Genomic DNA, 16,987 nt, shown 5'->3' on the forward strand with positions numbered 1-16,987 from the left:
TGTTTCGGCGGTTGCACAGCCAATACTGTCGACATATATATTTTCTTCTATATTCATATGGGAAAGTCTGTCACTAATCATCAGGTAATCGACTCCATGGACCACATCGTCAGTCTGTACTATGTGGCTAGAGAGCAATGGTTGGGGTACTAGTTCTGACTGTGTCACCCATTCCTCTGATATGTCATCTCTGGCGACATTCGTCGTTTGGACAGCTCTGTTCATCACCATCTTTGGACGTGAGTTCAGCTCACGCTTCTGAGCACTTTTCTTGTTATTGCTTGTTGGTGTTCCACTGTTTCCACGGTCATTATCACTGTCGACTGCCCATTACGCACTGTGATGCTTGCTCGTCTACCTGTGGTTGGCCTCCCGCAAGAGGAAGCATCTGGCTTCCATCTTAGAATGAAGTGGCATTCAGAAGTGGGTCTCAGCCTCCCGTAAGGCGGCATCGATGTTGACATCCTATTCACTTTCCCTGCAGCTCGTTGCGATGCCTTCTGCCGTTGAGGCGACCTGCATCTCACAGCACACCAGTGCTGATTGTCTATGTTCTGCGACCACAATTGGCTTTCACTTCTACTGCTCTCAGTGGTGTGTCTGTGTTGGGGGGAGACTGGCAGCTAGCTGCACAGGAGTGGGTGGGTGGGGGGGCTGCTGACCCACCTCTGGTCAGATCAGGAGGTGTAGTTATGGTTTTCCTGTGTGTTCATCTCCTTTGTTATTCCTTCCTGGCGTTCTCAGCACCTGGTGAGCTAGCCTGGTTCATCTTCATCTTCTGCCACTTCTCGCCACATTGATGCAGTCTGAAAAGGCCTTGCAGCTGCACGAGCTTGCTACATGCGGCCCATTGCAATGAGAGGAAAGTTTGCGATCACTCTGCAAGTGTGTTTACCAGTGCACTTCATGCATATCACCTGACTGCAACACTACTTTGCTGTGTGACCCTCCGGTGAGGATGAATAGTGGCAGTCTTTTGTTATTTGCAGTTATATGGTTTCACAGCTATATCTTCAAACCTGGTGATGAATAACCCTTTGAGAAACATTTCTTCTTAACACATACAATGCACACTCTTGAGGAGTGCCTCGGTTGTTGGCTTCCTCTTCTGCTGTGTCTCTCCTGCCATCACCACTGATTATGGGGCAGTGTGAGTCTAGTGGGGCAAAGAGAGTTCTGGTTCATTTTGTTAGTGCAGGTTCCATACACTCAGGGATAAACTCGATTGATCAGTGAGCCCCTGGTCATTAACTGGTTTATGACCCCCTGGGGAAAATCACTCCTTCTGAGAAAACTCAAACCCCTCCACCTCCCTTTAACCTAGTGTTGTGCTAATTGATTTATGACTCCCAGGAATAACCAGTCCATCTGAGAAACACCTGCCTCTCTCCTCCCTTTAACCTGTGGTTATGCTAATTGATTTATAACTCCCTGGGAATAATTTGCCCTTCTGAGAAACCCCTCACTCCACCCCCCTCGCCCTCCTCTTCCCCAACCCTGCTGGGAAATCCCCAAACCCTTCCCCCTCCCCTTCACTGATACAAGCATACTTTTGATATCAAATTAATTGCCTAATTAATTAAACTGATAAAGTAATGGACTGTCACTGTCCCCTTACTTCCCAGCGTGCCATTCCGACTGTGTTAGTGACTGTCATATGTTCTCAAATGATAGCTGAGCGTTTGTCATGTCATTGCTAAGCAATGGAAAATCCAGGATGGAATGTAACAATATTATGAAAAGGAAAGTTGCTGCTCACCATATAGCGGAGATGCTGGGTCGCAGATAGGCATAACAAAAAGACTGCCACAAATAAAGCTTTTGGCCATTAAGGCTTTCATCAAAAATAGAAGAGAGACACACACATACAAACTCACGCAAACACAAACACACTGTGGCAGTGTATAGTCAGTTGCCTGAGACTGCAGTCATGTGTATGTGAGTTGTATTTGCATGAGTGTGTATGTGTGTGTCTGTCATCTGTTTGTGATGAAGGCCTTAATGGCCAAAAGCTTCATTTGTGACAGTCGTTTCGTTGTGCCTATCTGTGACTCATTGTCATTGTTATTTGGATGAACAGACCCTGAGGGGTGTGCTTTGGTGGAGTCGATACCTGGGCAAAAAGCCCAGGTATGAAGCATCAGATTGCAAAGTGTATGAGAACTGCTTTTTCGAGGTCAGTGGGGAGACGGGTTTGTTGGAAAAATTCCATGCCCAACACCAGTGCATGCACATTGATAGTGAGGAGGCCCATGAGCAGTGAAGATTTTTATTGTAAGTTGTAACACACAGTCAACCATTAGCTGTACCAATATCACAAAGTCATTGGCAGCTCGGAGTTGAATCGATGATGTGTTGCTAAACTTTGTGAACATATCCTTAGTGAGTGTATTAACATTGGAACCCATGGCCACAAGAAAGGATGTGCCTGAGTTGTACTCGAGGATATACAGTCAGCCGTGTAATAGCTTACCTATCAGGGAGGATGCACATCCATCTCAGTACATTCAAAGATGGCTTTTTGTCGGTGTGCCAGTCAATGCAACTACTTTGTTCTGCACCATGCATTTGGGAATGATCGTGGAAGCTGACAGACGTGCACAGTTTCACTGGATTGTGCATGGTACCAGCACAACTGTGTAGTAGAGCCAACAGGTCAGGCGTTGTAGTGGTACAATGTGCAGCTGGGTGGGCCACACATCACTGTCAAGTGTACTTGGCTCCATTCGGTACGGTTCAGTACCTGTCTTGGCTTGCAGAACTCTGTCGTGCTGTGATGGTACAGGGTCTTTGAAGTTTATATGTTGCCAATATTGTAGGACCACACATAATCTATCCACTAGGGCGAATTTTCAGTCTAGAAGCTCTACTTTGTGTGGAATCAGGGCTAGTTGCAGTTGCTGAGAGAGTCCAAGGCATTGCGGCTGGCATGAGGTTTGTGTCTAGAAAAGTTTGCAGTGACTGACACAAATATGTTGGAGTTTTACCTTCCAACTATTCATTGTAAAAGGCCTGTTGTAACTGTTCTTCTGGGTTGCATGCCAGTCATCATAGTAAATCAGATTTTGTTGTAGCATATTCATCATGGCCAGGTGGCAAATCAATGTGACAAATTTGGAATCGTCATCCAGGTGCAGTGTGCAACTGTGACTGTGAAACATGTAAAGTGTATCGAGTACAAAGTACGGATTTAGAACGTATAATGACGTCTGCTAAATGAGAACATTGGTGCTGTACGTTGTCCAACATGGTTGACACATTGTATTTTTCAACATCAAGAAGCGAGTGCCAGAAGCATCATGTGCAATGCTGGATCTTGTGCGAAGTCTAATAATAATAAGCCAGATGATGGCAATCATTAATATGGCACGGCATTTGCCTGAGCTCGGGTTTGCATAATGTGCACACACGAACACAGCTCCGATTTAATCACTGTTTGTCGATTAATGCACTCATTGCACTGATGGCACACATATTGAGGTGAAATCCTTACATTGTCCTTATGTGGAGCAGTTGATGTATGGCACAGCATAAGATAGTTGCATTTTTAGCTCACAGCAGAACAAAGTGAGCGAATTTCCATCCAGTGCAGTTGTCATGTTAGTTGTAGGTCACCAATGTGGTACATCTCCGTTATGGATATGGAGAGATGTACTAATAATTTGATTGACACAGTTATGAGTTAACAATACTTCACTGTGAGAAAGAAACATGCAGCACATTTATTCAATACAAAGCTCTGAAATAAACTGTCTTTGACTTTCAGTCCCACAGATATCACACATTGGGGCTGCAGCTCTTCAGCCTGTGATATTGATGGCACTGTTATTCCGACAAGTTCTTAAAGAGAACTTTGTAATCCATAACAGAGACAGAAATTAAAAAGGGATCAGAATGCTTAGTTTAAAGTTGTTTACTGGTCTGCAAAACATTACACCTGCCACAATGTAGTGCAACTGTGAATGTTGCTCTTGAGCATGGAATAAGTTAGCCAGTGTTCCTAAGCTGTTGTAAATCATCCAGATTGATGTTAAGTGATTACAAGCAACTGCAAATGGGTATGTCGGAGACACATATCAGAGCTACCAAAGGTTTCACAAGTACTGCTGTGTCCTGCAGATCCTGTCTCCCATACAGGGTGTACCGGACTTATCAGTACTCTCCAACATTATTGTGAGTGGTGTGTCAGAGGAACACTGTGGGCCCTGTACAGAAGAAGAACATACCAGGGAGAACTTGATGTGTTACACATGTACTGCTAATTTGCAGGTTTGTTGTGGGACATGACAGCAAGTTGTGGGAACGATCAACTTGTCCACAGTGTGTGTACCTAGAATCCTTGTTCAAATGCTGAAGAGACTGTTCTGATAGCTGCTGAGGGAACAGTGTACAACCAACTGCAGAGTGTGGCACATGTTGGAACGAATGATGCCTGTCATATGACCTCTGAGGTCACACTTGAATCACTTCACTGGCTAGCAGAGAGGGTTGGAAAGACAAGTTTTGTTCACATATTTTCACCAAAGCTCACAATCTGCAGTACTGTCCCCAACATTGATTTTGGTACTAAATGCACCACAGTGCTAAATGAGATGAAGTTTTGAATCAGAGATGTCAGGGGTTCTATGACAAGCTAGTCTGTAGCTCCCCAGGCTTGCATCATTTTTTTTTTTTTTTTTTTTTTTTTTTTTTTTTTTTTTGTGTGTGTGTGTGTATACCGCCACAGCATAGTTTGGTAATTTGCCGATAGTCAGCGATAGTTGCAAACATGGTGAGTTCAGGTGCAGAGCAAGCTTTCTGTGCGTTGGAGTTCGACAAAAACAAGTGTGCTACAGCTGTTCAATGGATGTTCAGAACAAAGTACGGTAGGAAGGACACATTAGAGATCTGGCTGGCATATGTACCGCCTCTTCCATGTGATGTAGCAGAGCTCTGGGAGAGAATACAGTAAGCAACTGCTACATTCGACGGTGCTATGCTGGGAAGGGTATGGCAAGAATTTGATTACCATATTGATGTCAGCTGGGTCACTCATGGTTCGTATATTGAATGTTTGTGAAAAAAACTTTCAGAGTTGCTCTTCAAAATGCAATATGTATGACATCTGTTCAATGTTTAGTTCTTGTGTAATAAATAATTGGAAGTGTTCCTAGACTTTATGTACACCCTGTATATAGCAGAAGCTGTTACCCACATACAACAGCAATGAACTAACATAAGGATGGGACAAGTCTTGTAGGCTGCCTGTACATGTGTACCATCAAATGGGCCATGCCACATAACAGGTACACTATTGTCTCTGCAATGCTGTACCAGTTATTTATATGTCATGTGTTTCTTGCTCATTTCTGTTGGCATTGTTATTAAAACAGCACTGAATCCTTTTCCCATTTTCTATAACATCACAATATTTCAAAGGAATGGACATTTTACAAATAAAAATCATTCTTATTTTTAAAAAGGTTTATTTAAAAACCAAAAATTGTAGCACTGCTGCTATGGTTAATTGTCATCTTGTTTTTTCCACCCATTTATTAGCAAAAAATAAAAAAATACAGTCACTTTTTCCCATCCCTACCATTGTTTACCCAAAGGCAAGTCAAAAGTGCTAACCACTGCACCACCACACTCTGACTAGATAAAGAGGCACAAGTGTAATATGTACAGGAGGAAGTAAAACATTTAGCTTGTAATGTCCCAATGGTTAGTGAGTAGTTAAAATTAGTTTAAATACCTGTGAATATCTTGCCTTTGGTGTCCCTCAATGACTGCATACATGAGCTAAAATATGCATCTTCAATAAATACAGGATACTATAATGGTATCAATATAATGGAAGGAAACATTCCACGTGGGAAAAATTATATATAAAAACAAAGATGAGGTGACTTACCGAACAAAAGCGCTGGCAGGTCGATAGACACACAAACAAACACAAACATACACACAAAATTCAAGCTTTCGCAACAAACTGTTGCCTCATCAGGAAAGAGGGAAGGAGAGGGGAAGACGAAAGGAAGTGGGTTTTAAGGGAGAGGGTAAGGAGTCATTCCAATCCCGGGAGCGGAAAGACTTACCTTAGGGGGAAAAAAGGACAGGTATACACTCGCACACACGCACATATCCATCCACACATACAGACACAAGCAGACATATTTAAAGACATATTTAAATATGTCTGCTTGTGTCTGTATGTGTGGATGGATATGTGCGTGTGTGCGAGTGTATACCTGTCCTTTTTTCCCCCTAAGGTAAGTCTTTCCGCTCCCGGGATTGGAATGACTCCTTACCCTCTCCCTTAAAACCCACTTCCTTTCGTCTTCCCCTCTCCTTCCCTCTTTCCTGATGAGGCAACAGTTTGTTGCGAAAGCTTGAATTTTGTGTGTATGTTTGTGTTTGTTTGTGTGTCTATCGACCTGCCAGCGCTTTTGTTCGGTAAGTCACCTCATCTTTGTTTTTATATATAGGATACTATAATGGGTTTCACTACAATGACATACGCCACAAGTGAAGTAAAGTAAGTACATAGATTTATTCACTTCAAAACCTGTATCTCATGAGCTCATGAACAATCTTTGGTGTAATAAGACTCGTTGTTACTACTACAGCTAGCCAATGGTAGCACGTACTACACTGGTGATATTAAATAGTCCAGATGCATTAATTTGATATAAATGCTTGTGTGAGGTCCATTGCATTGTTTAACACTCATACTCAACAAAGTACGAATATAAAATCACATATCATTCTGCCTTTTGAAATATTAAATCAAACTTTTTAAGACTCCAAAATAATCTGTCACTGAACTGTTCTAATATGCTGTTTTAGACAACGTCCAACACACAAGTTGCCCTATTGTAAATCCAAACTTGAATCATGCACCAAGAACTTATCTCAACTGTATGCACAGATCTGTCCTCCAGTGGGTCCAATGCTCATATGCCCTAACAGTACTCAAAGCCAAGTATTTATACTCTTCCTACAATGTACTACTGGTTATAATAATGCAAAACATAATTTATAATATGAAATAGTTCAACAACATTATCAAATGCTCTATAAAATTCCCTACTTCACTGGAACAAGTTCAAGACATTTTCCAAACACATAAAAATCACATTAATATTAAAATTGCAGAAATAAGCATTCTAACAATGCTAAACGATCAATTATCTATATTTTGCTAATTAGGCTCAAGATTTAATTCCTACCATTTACAAATGATGAGAACAAAATATATTATTCTTTTATCTAAATATTTTCCATATATTAATTTCCTGAGTCTGATTTTGACTGTTTATGGTACAAAGAGTAAAGTAACTACTATTCTTTGGTATTGCTATTATTCTTCTAAAGTCTTTTTCCTATTATCGAAAAGTAATTGAATTTAATTATAGCTGAAGATATAAGAGTATTTATGTAGTGATACATAATGCAGGGCTGGTAACCATAAGCATGGAATGTTACAAGCTCTGGGCAGGAGCATGTAGAGAAACTGTGGCTGAAGTGTATAAGTGTTGTTTACAAAACCTGGGATAGGTATATACATAGTACAACAGTTCATGATGGGAGCATCCTCCAGAGTATGCCATCTCTGTAAAGAAACTTCTAAAGAAGTAGTGATGCTGTACAGTAGGGATAAAATAAAGCATATGGTTACAGACAGATACTGAGCAAACTGATTTTGGCTGTCAAGCTAGTGATGTGTGAAGCATTCAATGACGACAGTAGTTGTCTTATCAAAAGACCTCTCATAAAATCTACATATATTCAGGTCACGTGTAAACACATGAAACTTAGTGTCTAAACACCTATGGATGCCACAGGAACTGAAATTGAGGGTATCTAGGCAGAAATGCTTAACTCCATCTTCGAATGCCTGTTAAAAAGGAAACTCTGTGCGTTCTGTCACACTAATTCTCACACCATTTCAGAGACGAGTGGTGCAGATATTAGCATCGGTAGAATTGAGAAGTAGCTGAGTTCAGTAAAACTGAACAAAGCTCTAGGGCTGATGGAACCCCTATATGATTCTATACAATTTTTCATGGTCCATTTAGCCCCTCTTTCAACCATAATAAACTCTGCATCCCTTGAAGGAAAAACTGTGCCCAGTACTTATAATATAGCATAGTCACATCTGCCTACAAGAAGAGTAATAGAAGTGAGCCACAAATCTTTGCCATCAATCTGCTGTAGAATCTTATATCATATTCTGAGTTCAAATACCAACCAACATGGATTCCACAAACAATGTCCATGTAAAACACAATTTGCACTTTTCTCTCATGACATCCTGAATGCCATGGTTCCAGGCAGTCATGTAGATGCTGAATTTCTTACCTCCAAAAGCACTTGACTCAATACTACAGCAATGCTTATTATCAAAAGTGCAATAATACAGGGTACCAAAAGAAAATTGGGGTTGGGTTGGAGGACTATGTACGTTATCTTGGGTGAAAAGTCATTGTCAAGTGTAGAAGTAGCTTCAGCCATTTCTGCATACAGTGCAAGTGAAAGCAGTTCTGAATTATAAATGCATACAGAAAGGCCACTATTGCCATGTGGATAAGCCAATAAATTCAATGTTTATTTTCTGATCACATATTTGTGAATTGTACCAACCAAGTGCAGTGCTATCTCCAATATGAATCCCATATTTTATGCAACGGCAGTGTTGAATATTCATTATTACATGTTGTAATTTGCCTTTTAAATTTAAGGTATGCAGAGGCTGATAATGAGCTCCCAGAGCTCAACAGTCATTGCTCGTAAATAAATATAACAGAAACCATTTCTATATCTACATCTATATCTATACTCTGAAAATCACTGTGAGCTGCATGGCAGAGGGTATGTCCAAGGCCAATTATTAGAGTATCTTCCCCTTTCATTCACATATGGAGTGTAGGAAGAATGATTCTGTGAATGCCTCTGTGCGTACAGTAATTATTCTAATCTTATCCATATGTGATGGTAGTGTCTGTTCCTGAAAGAACAGTTACAGTAGATGACCATGCAGCTTTGCTAGAAATGAAATGATAATTAAATGGACACCCTAGCTGCAAACAGGCGTTGATGTACTTCATTGGGGACATATTGAAAATGTGTGCCGCGACCAGGACTCGAATCCGGGATCTCCTGCTTACATGGCAGATGCTCTATCCATTTGAGCCACTGAGGGCACAGAGGATAGTGCGCCTGCAGGGATTTATCCCTTGTACACTCCCTGTGAGACCCACATTCCCAACATGTCCACACCACTACATTCGTAGTGCGCCTAATAGATGTTTGCCCATCATACTCATTACTCGTGGCAGATTAATCTACCAAGTCCCGTACGAGTTGGGGCATAGCGTGTGCATTCGCACAAGAAGGTCAATGGCTGAGAAGCCATATTTTAACTATATACTGTTCTTTCGGGAACAGATACTACCGTCACATATAGTTAAAATGAAGTGGGGACATGTGGTATCACCGCTTACGGTCGTTAACGTGTGGTGAACCGGCTTTATTGCTGTGCCCACGCACTATGTTCAAGGGAGAGGCTTGGTGACGGAATGACTACAGCAGTTACGTTGTGACACATTTATTCTTTGGAAGACTTACATTACGTTACAAATGCAATGCACCATTGACGTTCGTCCGTACAGGCGTGTTGCCCTAGCGGTACATCTCAGTCACAGATCACCGACGGTGTACGCTCCAGTGATCAGCCTTGGCGCGACCACATGGACCGAGTGAGATAAAGGCCGCTTCGCTGAATGTCCAGCTCCCGGTGCGAGTGGAAGCGCCTCGATGTCCACGGAAGGGAGGAAGGCACTGTCAAATGGAAGGGTGCACTCTGCGAAATGAGTGACTGTGTTTCAGACTGTGCGTACGCATTTGCAGGGGAGTCGCGTTGACTCAACACATGTGGTCCACGACGGTGAAGTCGGTGGAGCAGAGACATGTGTCACATTTCGTTGATCAGCTTGCACTGTCCACTTGCTTTGTTCCATGCGTCCAGTGCACGACGCACCGTTGTCAAAATTCGGCGTAGCGGTATAGCTGCACTGCGTCGCTTACTTGTGTCGGCTATGCCGTAGTTCAGCCCTTCGCATGTTTGAACGGTGCGGCTGCCACACAGATCCCCCCCTTGGAGAGCGGAGCTCCATAGCTGCTAAAATGCGGCAAACTTTCTGTGGAGCATGTGTGCTGAAAGTTCGCATGCTGCATGATGACAGTGCGGCAGCGTTTGCGGGGGTTGTTCAGCGTTGGAAGGGTGGCGGCCCATGACGTCAGTGTGCTGGACCTGTGAGCATGCGGTGGGTGTGTTCTCATATGGTCGGCTGGTGACAGTGGCGTAAACCATTGGCTATAAACTGTCCATGGTATGCGCGGCGAAGATGACGCTGCAGGTCATTTGGTATGATGTCTCTAACACACTGACTTCTTGATAATAACGCCGAGCATCCACTAGAGCTACAGAAAAAGTTCGCTATTTACATTGTTCAGAGTGGCAAGTCCAAGTGTACATGTGTTACAACGTTCCACAAGTTCACCGAGTGACTCAGTCACGGGAACACAGTGCAGCATTCGAACCGACAGCAACGCGTATGCATTTAACTGATGCGGATGCCGAACCGGCCTCAACGCCCGATGCGGCGGAGGCAGAGGGACACGAACGCAGGTCCAGGAGCTGCAACGGACATTGGAGGCATTGTCTGGGGCTCGACTGGAGGTACCGGCCGAGGGCGCAGGCAGCTGGAGCTGGATCTCTACCTTGGACAGCGGCTCATGGTTGCCGGATTCTGATGGCGTTCGGCGGCTCGGGCGTGTGTTTGCTGTTTTGGGTGGCACGGTGCATTGGTAGCGGATGCGGCGGCCGGCGCACATGACGTAGTGGCTGTGGTGGGGACGACCGGTGCGCCTGTGGTGGGCATGGTCCAGGCAGCCATGCCGGCTGCCTGGGCTGGGTGGTGGGAGGCACACGAATACCTTCCCGGTGCCGTGCCGCATCGGTTGGTGCGCTCAGAGGACGGCATGTGAGTGCGCAGACATTCTGTCAGAGTGGGTGCCGCGGCAGCGTGTGGGAGTGGTACTTCCTCGACGAAATCGCCTGGGATTGTCAGAGGCTGTCCGTATACAAGGTCGGCAGGTGACGCATCGATCTCCTCCTTCGGCGTTACTTCGCAGGCTGAGCAGCACCAGTGGCAGTGCCTCTGGCCACGAGGTGTCATGGCAAGTTAGGGCGGCTTTCAGAGTCCTGTGGAACTATTTGACCATGCCATTCAACGCCGGATGGTAGCTTGTTGTCCTGTGTAACCGGATGCCACATAGTCTGGCGACGTGTGTGAACAATTCGCAGTCAAACTGATGGCCACGGTCAGTTGTCACATGACTGGGACATACAAAGCTTGCCACCCAGGTGTCGACGAATGCAGTGGCGATGGTCTCGGTGGTGATGTCCGTGATGGGCGTTGCTTCCAGCCAGTGAGTGAAGCAGTCCACCATAGTTAGCAGATACCGCTTGCCTTGAGAGGGAGGAAGCGGGCCGACGAGATCTATGTGCATGTGTGCAAATCAGTGTCTCGTGTCAGGGAAGGTGCCCACGGGTGCGTGGGTGTGCCTCCCAACTTTGGCGCGCTGACATGCCATGCAAGTGCGTGCCCATTCACAGCAGTCCTTCCAAAGCCCGGGCCAGACAAAACGCGCAGCCACGAGCGTCGCAGTGGTGTTGGTGGCGGGGTGTGACAGTCCGTGGACGTGGTCGAAGGCACTGCGCCGGAATTTCTCCGGAAGGAATGGTCGGTGTGTGCTGGTTGAGATGTCACACCAAATCTTCCGTGCAGAGCCGGTGACAGGCACCAGCTGCAGTTGCAGGCCGCTGGATGTGTCGTGACGGAAGCGGTGCAGTTCTTCATCACTCTCCTGTACTTGGGCGACGTCCTCAAGGTTCACAGGCGGTGAGATGACGGCACACGCTCGGGACAAACAATCGGCGACGATATTGTCTATCCCCGAAATGTGTCGGATGTCTGTCGTGAATTGCGACACGTACTCCAATTGCTGGAGTTGGCGTGGTGAACACTTAGTGTGGTTGTTCTGGAACGCGTGGGTAATCGGTTTGTGGTCGGTGAAAATTACGAATTGTCGGGCTTCTAGAGACGGTCGAAAGTATTTCACCGCCGCATACACCGCAAGCAACTCTCGGTCATAAGCGCTCCAAGCGCGTTGCGATTCGGACAGCTTTTTAGAGAAAAAACCGAGAGGCTGCCAGCTCCCGCCGACGCATCGTTGTAGCGCCGCACCGATGGCAGCCTGGCTGGCGTCCACGACTACAGGCAAGTCCACGTCATGTATTGGGTGTGTGAACAGTGTCGCTTCTGCTATATTTCGTTTTGAGTCCGTGAAGCTCTGCTCTATTGCGTCCATCCAATTCACAGGGGTCTTTCCCTTTGAGATAGGACCGTGTAACACCTTAGTCAATGGCTCTTGCACGGCGGCAGGAAGTACGGCGCTCGAAATTCAACATGGCGGCGCCGGAAGCAGACCTTTCCAGCGGATCACGCTTAGTTAAAACTATAGCGCGATCCCCCCACCAACTTCCCCTCCAGCGCCTCGTGTACCTCCCCGACGTCGTTACGTAACTGCAGCTGCTAAGTCAACACAGCCATATTAAACAATACTACACATTGATCTTGTCAAAAGCCGAAAAGCGATTCTTCTTAGTGTTTTAGCTCTCAGGGGCACTCTGGGATGCTCTCTGGGTCACTCTGGGATTTTCTCTGGGTTTTAACTAAGTGCGATCTGCTGGAAAAGTCTGCTTCCGGCGCCGCCATTGCAGTTTATCGTGGCGCTACTTCCTGCCGCGCCCAGTTCTTATTAGTAACAGCATCCGCTACAGAGGCAGCTGCAGGCTCATTCGACTCGAGGCAGCCGCACGATACACACAGCCATGCCATTACGAATTGTCGGGCTTCTAGAGACGGTCGGAAGTATTTCACCGCCGCATACACCACAAGCAACTCTCGGTCATAAGCGCTCCAAGCGCGTTGCGATTCGGACAGGAACTGCTGCCAAGTCTGGGCAGCATTCCGAAGACTGAAGTTATAAACAAGCTTTCGAAAAGTCCAAAGGGCGTTACAATAGCTGTTTTCTTAATGTCTTCAGGCGCCACCGGAATTTGGGTGTACGCCTTTGCACAATCTATCTTGCTGAACACCGCGCAGCCTGCCAAAGCATAACTGAAGTCTTGCAGGTGTGGGACTGGATATCGGTCCGGCACCGTTCGTGAATTAAGGGCGTGATAGTCTCCACACAGGCGCCATGAATTGTTTTTTTTGGGTACTAAGTGTAACGCCGATGACCATGGGCTGCTCGATGGTCAAACGATGCCTTGCCACAGCATGGCCTTGAATTCTGCCTTTGCCGCTGCAAGCCTATCGGGTGCGAGTCGACGTGGGTGATACGATGTGGGGGGTCTGGGTGTTGTTATTATGTGGTGCACCATCGAATGTTTGTCTCTCGGTGCGCCGGCTGGGCGGGTGAGTTTGGGGAATTTTTCAAGGATGTCAGCGTACGGTCTGGGGCATTTCAAGGGCTTAACACTGTAGAATGCAGCCTGCAGGCACTGTCCCGCTATCTTTCAATTTTTTGTTGCATCGATGAGCTGGCCATTTGGGATGTCGGCTAGCAGCCCGTAGTGGCCAAGAAAGTCTGCGCCCAGAATCGGCTCATTAACATCGGCCACAGTAAAAGTCCATGAGAATGTGTGGCGTAGAGCTAGATCTAAATTGCGGCTGTGTGTGCTGTAAGTTTTAATAGCTCAATTGTTTGCCGCTGTGAGGCAGAGTGCCTCGATCTGCCTACGTTCTCGTAACATAGAACGGGGGAATATCGAAAGGTCCAAAACCGTGTCGACAAGATACCTCATGCCTGCACCCCGTTCCACGTCAAACAGACACTTCGACATCGCACTGCAGCCGGGTGCACCTAGGCTCGGCCACAGCTGGCATTTAGGTGCGAACAAGGGGTGCAGCACCTGGTTGCTTCACTGCCAAAGTAGGCGTGGTACCAGCAATAGCCACTTTGTGCCTGCGGGGTACTGTTGGAGCAGCTGTTGCTGCATTGCCGGCTGCGAGAGCCACACCACCTGTAGCCTGCTCTGCTGCTGCTGCTGCGGTGCGTGCTGCCCTCTTGCTGCGAGCGCGCCAACCAGTCGACTTGCGAGGAGAGAGCTGCCACCTGTGCGGCCAAGTTTTGCTCTAGCTGGTGCAAGTCAGCTTCCAATGCAGCTGCGGGAGGTGCGTGCCGCCATGGAGGTGGGGGGGGCCATGTCGTAAGCTGCCGCGGCTGTGGTGCTAGGCCCCATTGTCAGCGCATCATGTACCCGGTCGGCCAAGTTAGCGATGGCGTCCAGTTGCATCTCCGTCTGTGCTGCTATCACTACCTGCACCTGAACTGGGAGACTGTGCACCCAGATAGTGCATAACAGAGAATCTGGCACCATGTCAGACTGCACAAGGCTCCACAAGTGGCGCAGGAACTGTGAGGGCCTCCGGTCGCTGCATTCATCATGCTGAGCAGTTGGTGCACTCGTTGTTCATCGGACGATGAGATCCGCTGGATCAGCTCCACCTTGAGTCATTTGTAGGATGACTGTGTCGGCGGGGCGGTGATTATATCCCGCACTTCGGCCACGTAGGTCTGATCGAGCTGGCTCAGTATGTGTCCAAATTTTTCAAGGTCGCAGGTTATGTGGTTGCTAATAAAGACCGCCTCCACTTGGCTGAACCACATTACAGGGTCGCAAGGCCAAAATGGAGGCAGCCTGATCAACAACCGTCCAGTGCTTGTGAGTGCTCTGGCAATTGTAGGAGGCGTTGGTGTGGTGGGGATTTGCGCGCCAAAATTGTCCTGAGCTGTCTGTGGCTGCGCGGCATCCGCGTGTGTAGCCCGTGCTTGTAGCTCACTCTCCAGTCCCTTGTTGCGTGCGAGCAGGTCTCCAATGGTCTTTTGCAACTCTTCTAATGTCGCCATCTTAGCTTAGAGTTGAGTCCTCGCACAAGGGGAAAGCACACAATGAAAATAACACGACAAAGTAGAACACAGTAAAATAACACTGGACTGTTTGGAACGAAACACACGCACAAAAACAATACAAGATAACTACGTTCAAAGAGAAAGAAAAAAAATATATTTATGTAGCACTGTTCGGGCGCAGGCGTGTACGCGCCAGCCTACTCGGGGTTCCACATTACTCGTACTGACGAACGTTCGTCACCATGTGTTTTTAGCCTTGGATCATAACAGGGTCACCAGTGAATCGGGGACGTGTGGTATCTCCACTTACGGTCGTTAATGTGCGGTGAACCGGCTTTATTGCCGGGCCCACGCACTATGTTCAAGGGAGAGGCTTGGTGACAGAATGACTACAGCAGTTATGTCATGACACATTTATTCTTTGGAAGACTTACACTACGTTCAAATGCAATGCACCATTGATGTTAATCCATACAGGCGTGTTGCCCTAGCGGTACAGCTCGATCACAGATCCCGGACGGTGTACACTCCAGTGATCAGCCGAGGCGCGACTGCGTGGACCGAGTGAGATAAAGGCCGCTTCGCCGAATGTCCAGCTCCTGGCGCGAGCAGAAGCGCTGCGATGTCTGAGGAAGGGAGGAAGGCACTGTCAAATGGAAGCGTGCACTCTGTGAAACGAGCGACTGTGTTTCAGACTGTGCATACGCATTTGCGGGGGAGTCGCATTGACTCAACGCACGTGGTCCACCACAGCAAAGTCGGTGGAGCGGAGATGTGTGCCACGTTTCGTTGACCAGCTCGCACTGTCCACCTGCTTTGTTCCATGCGTACGGTGCGCGACGCACTGTTGCCAAAATTCTGCGTAGCGGTATAGCTGCACTCGTGTTGCTTACTTGTGTCGGCTATGCCATAGTTCAGCCCTTCGCGTGTTTGAACGGTGTGGCCGCCACAAAAATATGGCTTCCCGGCCATTGACCTTCTTGTGCGAACGCACATGCTATGCCCGATCTCATACAGGACTTGGTAGATTAATCTGCCACGAGTAATGAGTATGATGGGCAAACATCTATTAGGTGCACTATGAATGTAATTGTGTGGATATGTTGGGAATGTGGGTCTCACAGGGAGTGTGCAAGGGATAAGTCCCTGCAGACACACTATCCTCTGTGCCCTCAGTGGCTCAGATGGATAGAGTGTCTGCCATGTAAGCAGGAGATCCCGGGTTCGAGTGCCGGTCGGGGCACACATTTTCAACATGTCCCCAATGAAGTACATCAACGCCTGTTTGCAGCTAGGTTGTCCATTTAATTATCATTTCATTTTTCTAATCTTATCCTCTTGATCCCTGTATGAGGGACACTTATTAGAGAGTTGTAATATATTCCTAGAGTCATTATTTAAAGTTGGTTATGGAAACTTTGTTAATAGACTTTCTTTGGATAGTTTTTGTCTGTCTTCAAGAGTCTTCCAGTTCAGTTCCTTCAGTACCTCTGTGAGACTCTCACACAGGTTAAACAAACCTGTGACCATTCGTGTGTGTTCAATTCCCATGTTAGCCCTGTCTGGTATGGTTCCCACACACTTGAGCAATATTCTAGAACTGGTCACATGAGTGATTGGTAAGCAGTCTCCTTTGTAGACTGATTCCACTTCCCCAGTATTCTGCCAATAAACTGAAGTTTACCACCTACTTTACTCACAACTGAGCTATGTGATCGTTCCATTTCATATCCCCACAAAGTGTTGCACCTAGGTGTGCTTGTATGAGTGGCTGATACCAACAGTGACTCTTCAATATCATAGTCATAGGATAATACATTTTTTCATTTTGAGAAGTGCAAAATTTTACATTTCTGAACGTTTAGAGCAAGCTGCCAACCTCTGCACCATGTTAAAACCTTATCAAGATCTGACTGAATATAGATGGTACTTCATTACAGACAATTGCACCATCTGCAAA

The 16,987-nt window shown here is 46.4% G+C and overlaps 1 protein-coding gene across 1 annotated transcript in view; it reads left to right on the forward strand.

Moving 5' to 3' along the window:
- The window catches only part of LOC124799171 (synaptic vesicle glycoprotein 2B-like), a 239,455-nt gene that overhangs the window by 58,667 nt on the left and 163,801 nt on the right, over positions 1–16,987 (forward strand). The window lies entirely within an intron of this gene.

Source organism: Schistocerca piceifrons, chromosome 5, assembly GCF_021461385.2.
Source record: "Schistocerca piceifrons isolate TAMUIC-IGC-003096 chromosome 5, iqSchPice1.1, whole genome shotgun sequence".
Taxonomy (NCBI): Eukaryota; Metazoa; Arthropoda; class Insecta; order Orthoptera; family Acrididae; genus Schistocerca; species Schistocerca piceifrons.